This window comes from Babylonia areolata, chromosome 9 (genome assembly GCF_041734735.1).
Source record: "Babylonia areolata isolate BAREFJ2019XMU chromosome 9, ASM4173473v1, whole genome shotgun sequence".
In the NCBI taxonomy this organism is placed as follows: Eukaryota; Metazoa; Mollusca; class Gastropoda; order Neogastropoda; family Buccinidae; genus Babylonia; species Babylonia areolata.
In genome coordinates, this window is record NC_134884.1 from 28101749 (window position 1) to 28111748 (window position 10000).

At 44.3% G+C, this 10000-nt stretch overlaps 1 protein-coding gene across 3 annotated transcripts in view; it reads right to left on the reverse strand.

Moving 5' to 3' along the window:
• The window catches only part of LOC143286192 (PH domain leucine-rich repeat-containing protein phosphatase 2-like), a 121716-nt gene that overhangs the window by 59932 nt on the left and 51784 nt on the right, over positions 1–10000 (reverse strand). The window lies entirely within an intron of this gene.

Sequence of the window (10000 nt, forward strand, 5' to 3'; positions counted from 1 at the left end):
GAGCGGGGATTTCTTGTGGGAGTGTAAACACTGATAAGGTCAGAAAGATAAGTAGGTCCTGCGGAGTGGAAAGCAGAATAGCAGAGACACGCAACTTTGTATTTAATTCTCACTGCTACTACTACTGATGATGATGATGATGATGATGATAAACAGATTATAAGGATAGGGGCGTGGTGCGGTGGGAAGTTGGAGGAGGAAGATAAATTATAAGCCCTTCACAAGTTGCAACTGGGGACCCAGTGAAATTCTTTCCAAGGGAGAGAGGCATACAGAGCCAACTGTATGCTTGGTATGACTGCAGTTTCCTCCCCTGCTGTGGACTCCTCAGATTTCTCCCTTGGCATATCATATCTATCATTTTCTTATCATCGTTACGATCTGGTGAAATTTGAGGAAAATGCCTCGCGCGTGCACACACAGACACACACTCGCACACACACACAGAGACACACACTCGCACACACACACAGACACGCACACACTGACACACACACACACACACTGCATACCCCACCCCCCTCCTCCACACACAACAAAGAACCAATCACCCACCACCACCGACGCCACCACTAAAAAACAAAACAGCAGGACAACTAATTGCGCACTTTATGCCTCGCACAATGCAGGTGGACAACCCCCCCACAGCCCCACCCCGTCCCCGCCATCTCCCATATATATATATATATATATATATATATATATATATATATAGAGAGAGAGAGAGAGAGAGAGAGAGAGAGAGAGAGAGAGAGAGAGAGAGAGAACTCAGAACTAAAAAAACAAACAAACTCAGAACTCAAAATGCTTTTTTATTCAAGGATTAAGATTTTAGGCATGGCCCATTCTTCCAATCTGTCCTTGCTAATCTACATCAGTTACAAAATAACATATATATATTTAATGGAAAGGGGAGAAAAAAAGAAGAAAAAAAACAAAACAGAAAGAAGTCCTGTAGAAGGAATGTGATAAAGAACACGCACACACACACACACACACACACACACACACACACACACACACATAGACGGACACACACACACACACACACACACACACACACACACACACACACACACACACACACACATACACACACTGACTGACTGAAACCATTTATTGTCAGATTAGCCTTTTGTTGTGCTGACATCTTAGCAACCATCTGAATAAATTTTAACTGAGCAACACAAAGAAAATAAAATTTGAAAAAAAAAAAAAAATCCCAAGGTTATGAATTTAAAAAGAACAACATATTTAACAAATCAATTTACCGAATTTCACACACACACACACACACACACACACACACACACACACTAACACACACGTACACACACACACACTGGTCACTTCCATTTACTGTCCGACCCTACACGTCGACAGGGACACAGAGACCTGTTCTATAACCCCCTGTCCATAATCTCTAGGTAAACATCAAGGGGTGTTCTCACGGTGTGACGTGGTGGGTAAAGGGGGATTATAAGTATTGATCATCTAGACTGGAGGTGATCGACGCCAGGCGTGTGTGTGTGTGTGTGTGTGTGTGTGTGTGTGTGTGTGTGTGTGTGTGTGTGTGTGTGTGTGTGTGTGTGTGTGTGTGTGTGTGTGTGTGTGTGTGTGTGTGTGTGTGTGTGTGTGTGTGTGTGTGTGTGTGTGAAATTAACATCGTTTGTTTTGTATAATTCATACTTCCTAGTCGACTGTCATTGTTTTCAGTCTTCTCCATTGTTTATTTATCTATCTTTATTACTATTCATTGAGTCTCTCTCTCTCTCTTTCTCTGTCTGTCTGTCTCTTTCTCTCCCTCCCTCTCTCTCTATTACCTCTCTCTCTCTCTTACTTCTGTGTGTGTGTGTGTGTGTGTGTGCGCACGCGCGCGTGCAAACGAACGTACGTACATACATACATACATACATGCATATAAATACGTGATAAGTACAACGACTGTGTCCTTTTACATCACACGTCATATAGCATACCTCTCCTACCTTCACCCCACCCCACCCCACCCCACCCCTCACCACTCCACTGCTATCCAAATTCCCCCCAAAAAACCTCTCTCCTCCTCCATCGCCGGAGGGGTAAGTTTACATTATTCATTTCACTGGCCTTTTGTTTTGGTGGGGAGGGAGGAAGGAAGGAGGGGAGGGTTAGGGTGAAGGACGTGTGATGTGGTGTTTGTGGGGGGTGAGTGGGGGGAGGAGGGGGGCAGGGGGAACTGGCAGGGGGTGAGGAGTAGCTATGTGTGTGTGTGGGTGGGTGCGGGGGGGGGGGTGCGGGGGGGGGGGGGGGGGGGGGGGGGCGTGAGGGGGGGGGGGGGGGTAGCTGTGGGGGGGGGGGGGAGGGGTGTAATACACCACGCGTGAGGGAAGGATTACTCGTCGTTTCACCGATGAACCGTAAGACATGAGGGTAGGGGAGGAAAAGGAGGAACAGAGAGAGAGAGAGAGAGAGAGAGAGAGAGAGAGACAGAGAGAGAGACAGAGAGAGACAGACAGGCAGGCAGAGAGAGAGGGAGAGAGAGAGACAGACAGACAGACAGAGAGACAGAGACAGACAGACAGACAGGCAGACAGAGAGAGAGAGAGAGAGAGAGAGAGAGACAGAGATAGAGAGACAGAGAGATAGAGAAAAAAAACAGACAGACAGAGACAGACAGAGCGAGAGAGAAAAGACAGACAGACAGACATCCAGAGAGAGAAATAAATAAATAAATAAATATATATATATATATATGTATATATATATATATATATATATATATATATATATATATGACAGAGACAGGCAGGCAGAGAGAAACAGAGAGACAGACAGACAGAGAGAGAGAGAGAGAGAGAAAGAGAAAGAGACAGACAGACAGACAGAGACAGGGAGGCAGAGATACAGTGGTTGCATACAGACGGACACAATTATACAGACAAAGTGAGAGTCACACAGACAGACACAGACAGACACACACACACACACACACTCCTCAAATCACAGACAGAGACAGACAAACAGACACACACACACATACAGAAAGAGAGAGAGAGAGAGAGTGTGTGAGGACGAGGGGTAAGAGGACAAGGAAGAAGCTGAGATAAGACAGAAGGAGGAAGAAGAAATAGGAACAGAAGGAAAGGAAAATAACTATACAAAACAAAACAAAAAGTGAACAATATAACAAGAAACACGGGACAGAAAGAGAAAAAAGTATGAGGAGAATGAGAAGTTGTAAGAGAAAGAGGAGGAGGAGGAGGAAAAGGAGGAGAACAAGATGAAGAAGAAGAAGGAGGAGGAGGAGGAGCAGAAGAAGAAGAAGGAGGAGGAGGAAGAGGAGAACAAGAAGAAGAAGAAGAGGGAGAAGAAGAAGGAGAAGAAGAAGAAGGAGGAGGAGGAGGAGGAGAACAAGAAGAAGAAGGAGAAGGAGGAGCAGAAGAAGAAGAAGGAGGAGGAGGAGGAGAACAAGAAGAAGAAGAAGAGGGAGAAGAAGAAGAAGAAGAAGGAGAAGGAGGAGAACAAGAAGAAGAAGAAGAGGGAGAAGGAGGAGAAGGAGGAGGAGGAGAACAAGAAGAAGAAGAAGAAGGAGAAGGAGGAGGAGCAGAAGAAGAAGGAGGAGGAGGAGGAGGAGAACAAGAAGAAGAAGAAGAGGGAGAAGAAGAAGGAGAAGAAGAAGAAGGAGGAGGAGGAGAACAAGAAGAAGAAGAAGAAGGAGGAGGACGAGGAGAACAAGAAGAAGAAGAAGAGGGAGAAGAAGAAGGAGAAGGAGGAGAACAAGAAGAAGAAGAAGAGGGAGAAGGAGGAGAAGGAGGAGGAGGAGAACAAGAAGAAGAAGAAGGAGAAGGAGGAGCAGAAGAAGAAGAAGGAGGAGGAGAACAAGAAGAAGAAGAAGAGGGAGAAGAAGAAGAAGAAGAAGAAGAAGAAGAAGGAGAAGGAGGAGAACAAGAAGAAGAAGAAGGGGAAGGAGGAGCAGAAGAAGAAGAAGAAGAAGAAGAAGAAGAAGAAGAAGAAGAAGAAGAAGGAGAAGGAGGAGAACAAGAAGAAGAAGAAGAGGGAGAAGGAGGAGGAGGAGTAGAAGAAGAAGAAGAAGATCACAACCAACAATAATAACGACAGTGACACCACTTGACAATAGAAACAGCGAAAACAAGATAATGTCTTGCAGTGGCAATGAAGTTGACGTGAAAGGAGAAACTGTAATGCAAAATCCTGGACTTTGCTCTCCCCCCTCTCTGTCTGTATCTTTCTGTCTGTCACTCACTCCTTTCATTTGCCTGGAGAAGAGCCCGTGGCTCGATACGTCGCCTCGTTTATCCCACGTTTCGTTTCGTTTATTTACTCACTTGTGTAAACAAAGTGAGTCTATGTTTTAACCCGGTGTTCGGTTGTCTCTCTCTCTCTCTCTCTCTCTCTCTCTCTCTCTCTCTCTCTGTGTGTGTGTGTGTGTGTGTGTCCGTGGTAAACTTTAACATTGACATTTTCTCTGCAAATACTTTGTCAGTTGACACCAAATTAGGCATAAAAATAGGAAAAAATTCAGTTCTTTCCAGTCATCTTGTTTAAAACAATATTGCACCTCTGGGATGGGCACAAAAAAATAAAAAAGAAGCCTAATTATATGCAAACTGCATTTACTGTTACATTTATATTTTTTGTATTCTCTAAACAACAAGAGCAGTCATTATTATCATTTTTTGTTCAAACAGGAACTTCTTTTGCTAAGCATGGAATTTTCATTTATTTTGCAAACGTTTTGGTGCAGATAGTGAAAAGGGGTAATTACTCTGTAATCAATGCTAGGGGACGTAATTTATCACAAGTGAATCTTGAAGGCTTTGCCTCTCTTGTTTATTTATAGTCTGTTCATCTAAGATGATGATATTAGACTGAAAATAAATGATATTATCATCATTATTATTTGGATTATTATCATTCCTATCGTAATGTTGATGGTTAGTATTAATTAGATATCGACATTTTTGTATGTTCGAATGAAAAGGGGGGCGGTTGAGGTGGAGGGGAGGGGGGGGGGGGGGGGGGGGCGGGGTCAAGGGGGAGGGGACTAAAAAGGAAGAGAGACAGACAGACAGATAGACAGAGAACAGAATGTGGAAAAGATAGAGTAAAAAATCTAAAATGGAGAGGGTGAGTGTCAGTGCTTGGAGAAAGAAAACCCCCCCATAGTATTGGAAGGGTGTGTGTGAGAGGCGGGACGGGGGAAAGCGGGATTAGGACAACAACAACAACAACAACAAAATCAATAATCAAATATTGTATGCACTACTTCTGTAGATTATTATTTGAAAAGAGGTTCATGTGGGGACCTACAATAAACAACCAACTGGACTATTTAACACATAACTAGCTAACTAAATATTGCAAGCGGAAGGCTCTTATACTGAAGAGGTGAATGTTGACAAAGAATACCACAATTCTGACGACGGAAGCTAAAGGTTGGGTCATTCAGACACCCACTGGACATCCGAGGGGTCTGTGTAGAGTAGAAGAGAGGACTGGCCGTACTGAGTGAGTTAATCTTTTATCCCACGTAAATCGACTTTTTACCAAGATTCGTTTAGTCTGCCTCCCACAGAATCCAAGAAACATCCTTCCCCCTCCTCCTCCAACCCCCTCTTTCTTCCTCCCAGCTTCCCTCCCCATGTACCTGTCTCATTCATCTTCCGCTCATCCTTCTCACTCACTTTCTCTGTCTGTCTGTCTGTCAGTCTGTCTCTGTTTGTCTTGCCGCATTGTTTGTCTGTCTGTCTGTCGCTCTGTCTGCTGTCTGTCTGTATATCTCTCTCCATACATACATACAAATAATTATACATACATACATTTCTTTCTCTGCCCCCGTTCTTCTCTCATCCATTGCACCCCCCACCTCTCTCTCTCTCTCTCTCTCTCTCTCCATGCTTTCATTTTATTAAATACTGTGTAGTGTAGACCCTATTCAGGGCGGGGACTGGATGTAAAAAAGCACACCAGTGCTTATCTATTATCCTCGAAATAAAGAATTTGTCTTGTCTTGTCTCTCTCTCTGTGTCTCTCTCTGTTTCGTTCTCGGTCTTACATCTCCTATCCTTCTCTCTCCCTGGTCTCCCCCCCTCTCTCTCTCTCTCTCTCTCTCTCCCTCTCTCTCTCTCCCCCTCTCTCTCTCCCCCTCTCTCTCTCTCCCTCTCTCTCCTCCCTCTCTCTCTCTCCCCTCTCTCTCTCCCTCCCTCTCTCTCTCCCTCTCCCCCTCTCTCTCTCCCCCCCTCTCTCTGTCTTTCGTTCTCGGTCTTACATCTCCTATCCTTCTCTCTCCCTGGTCCCCCCCCCTCTCTCTCTCCTTTTCCCTCTCTCTATGTCCCTCCTTTCTCCCTCGTCCCCTCCCCAAATCTCTCTCTGTCTCTCTCTGTGTATGTGTCTCTTTCTCTCTCTCTCTCTCTCACTCACCCTCTCTCTCTATCTTTCTCACGCGTACGACACAAACCTAATTTTAGGTCACAACACGGACTTATCATTCATTCTGTTTTACTGATTTCTTTGTGAGCAAACCTCCACCCCCCCCACCCCCCACCCCCCCTGTCCTCGTCTCGACTTGTCTGAAATATCCATCTCCTTCTCTTCCTGCTCATTCAATGGTCCGCTGGTCCTCTTGTCTCTAGTTTCAGTCCCTGTTTAAGTGTCGTAAACAAAGAAAACAACAACCCACCCACTTGAGATTGCCACAGAGCTTCAGGGTTGTTCCCCTTTAAAACGAAGCCCCCCCCCCTTCGCCCCCCCCCCTTCTTCTTCTGTGTCTTCTTCTTCTGTGTCTTCTTCTGTGTCTTCTTCTTCTGTGTCTTCTGTGTCTTCTTCTTCTGTGTCTTCTGTGTCTTCTTCTTCTGTGTCTTCTTCTTCTGTGTCTTCTGTGTCTTCTTCTGTGTCTTCTTCTTCTGTGTCTACTGTGTCTTCTACTTCTGTGTCTTCTTCTTCTGTGTCTTCTACTTCAGTGTCTTCTTCTTCTACTGACAGAATAAACAGATAAACAAACGCATAGGCAGAACAGCCAGACAGACAGACAAACAAACAGCCAACCATACAGAGGTGTACACACACACACACACACACACACACACACACACACACACACACACACATATATATATATAGGCAGAACAGCTAGACAGAGAGAGAGAGAGAGAGAGACAGAGGTATATATAATACACACACACACACACACACACACACACATACATATATATATATATATATATATACAGAGAGAGAGAGAAGGAGGGAGAGTGTGGGAACAGACAGAGGGGACAGAGGAGGGGAGGAGAAGGAGAGACGGGCAGACAGGCCGACACACACACACACACAAACAGTTGCCGTTAAAGGACAGGCAAAGTTCAAAATGGAGGGACCACAGAGACGCCGGGACAGAAAAAAAAAGAAAAAAAGAAAAAAAGAACGCATATTTGACGACGTCTATTCAAACCTCAGTGGTAAAATCCCAGGTGTGGGAGGGAGTTAGTGAGTGTGGCGAGTGTGTGTGTGTGTGTGTGTGTGTGTGTGTGTGTGTGTTTGGAGGATGCGTGTGCTTATGTGTGGGTGCGTGGGTGGGGTGAATGTATTACATTCACATAGTACACAGACATAAAAATGCTATTTGTAAACCGCATACAAAAAAACAAAGAAAAAAAAAAAGCCCAACAAATTCAAAAATTCAAGCTTAAACAAGAAAAAGAGAGGCAGAGACTGAGACAGATAGAAGAGGCACAGAGAGATAGATAGATAGATAGATAGAGAGAGAGAGAGAGAGAGAGAGAGAGAGAGAGAGAGAGACAGAGACAGAGACAGAGACAGAGAGAGAAACGAAACGAAACGAAACGAAATTTTATTTCACCAGGGTAATGAGATAAGCAAGTACACATGCTTTTTTCCACCCAGCCCTGAGAGGGAGGGAGGGCGGGAGACACACACACACACACACACACACACACACACACACGCACGCACGCACAGGGAAAGATGCGGAGAGAGAGACGAAGTGAGAAACAGATAGAGACAGACAGAGACAGGCAGACAGACAATGACACACAGAGAGAGGGAGGGAGTCATACAGAGAGAAGAAGAAGAAGAAGAAGAAGAAGAAGAAGAAGAAGAAGAAGAAGAAGAGAGAGAGAGAGAGAGAGAGAGAGAGAGAGAGAGAGAGAGAGAGAGAGAGAGAGAGAGCGAGCAGACAGGCAGACAGTCAGACGGACACAGACGGAGACAAAGGATTGCTGTGTCGGAACATGTGAAGAGCAAACAAAGGGCGAGCACTGTCACAAGAGGGAAACAAGGAGGTCACACATTGGACGACGCTTGTGACAACAGAGGGGCAGTCCATGGTATGTTACGTGTGTGTGTGTGTGTGTGTGTGTCTGTGTGTGTGTGTGTCTGTGTCTGTGTCTGTGTGTATTTCTGGACAGTATCAGACGGTTTAAAAATAGAACCAAAGTGGGAAGAATTTCAAACAGACGAACTCCACTCGTTGCTCGTGAGAGATACTGACACACGACTGTCAATGATGATGATGTCGACGACAACGAGAAAAAAAGTTGATGATGATGATGATGATGATGATGATGATGATGACAGGCTGAAAAATTCGGGCGATCTCATTCTTCATATAACTGAATATTTTTTCCTCCCTCCCCTCATATTGATCCAATAATATGGATAGGCCTAATCATTTCTTGTCCCAAGACGATTTCAGATTGATTTATTCCTTGCTGACCATTACTGCAGGGTCGTAAACAAACCATGACTTCATACTTCATAATTAACACACTTCAGTCAAATCAAATGATGGTGTTTGGAGCCTCGCCGACCACTAAGGCCATCTCAAGGCTATCAATTAACACACTTGTATTGTGTTGTATTATTTTTTGTCTGTAACAACAGATTTCTGTGTTTGAAGTTGGGGCTGCTCTCCCCTGGGAGAGTGCTTCGTCACGGTACAGCGCCACCTGCCCCCCGTCCACCCTTCTTTTCTGTCTGCAAGTTTTGTTGTTGTTGTTGTGGTGGTTGTTGTTGTTTCTATGAAAGGGTACAAAGATGGCAGCTGTCTCACACGGTAAAAAGACACCCCACCCCCCCAAAAAATGGTGGACTGAGAACTGCTATGACCTCTTCAACAGACAGAGCAAAGGCTACCCAGGTGTTTTGCTTCATCTTCTTGATTATCTCTGTGTATTTTTTTTTTTAATTTATTATAAAAAAAAAAATGTGCTGAATAAATATATATAAACCTTTATTCTGTTATAGTCTGTGTTTGTGTTGTCGGGGTGTTAGTGCTGGGTTGGGCGGGGGGTTTCTAGTCCGCTCTCTCTTTATTTTTTGTTATTTTATTTATTTTTTTGTTATTTTATTTATTTATTTATTATTATCATTATTATTATTATTATTTTAAATTTTATTTTATTTTATTTTATTTACTTTTTTTTCTCTCGAAGCCTGACTAAGCGCGTTGGGTTACGCTGCTGGTCAGGCATCTGCTTGGCAGATGTGGTGTAGCGTATATGGATTTGACCGAACGCACTGACGCCTCCTTGAGCTACTGACACTGATACCGATACTGATACCCAGGTGTACTGACAGTGCAAGATTTCATTCATTAAATGATGACTTCCCAATACTGCAGGAGGAAGCTGTAACCGCAACTGAAGTCGCTGCAGGCATCGACAACATCCCTGCAGAAATATTGAAACATGAAGAAGAGACAGTACTTTACTGACATCCTAACTGCCACCTGTAAAAAAAAAATCGTGCACACGCTTTGGATGGACCCAGTCACTTATGACCACCCTCCCCAGGAAAGGACATAGTATCAAACACTACCACAACTACCGCGGCACCGTCAGATTGATGAGCTATGCTAGCAAAGTTTTGCTCATGAGTCATTCTGCCGGAACAGATTACAGCTGCAAGCAGATACCATCATTGCTGAAGAACAGACAGGATTCCGCAAACGTAGTAGTACCATCGAACAGATCGTTAACCT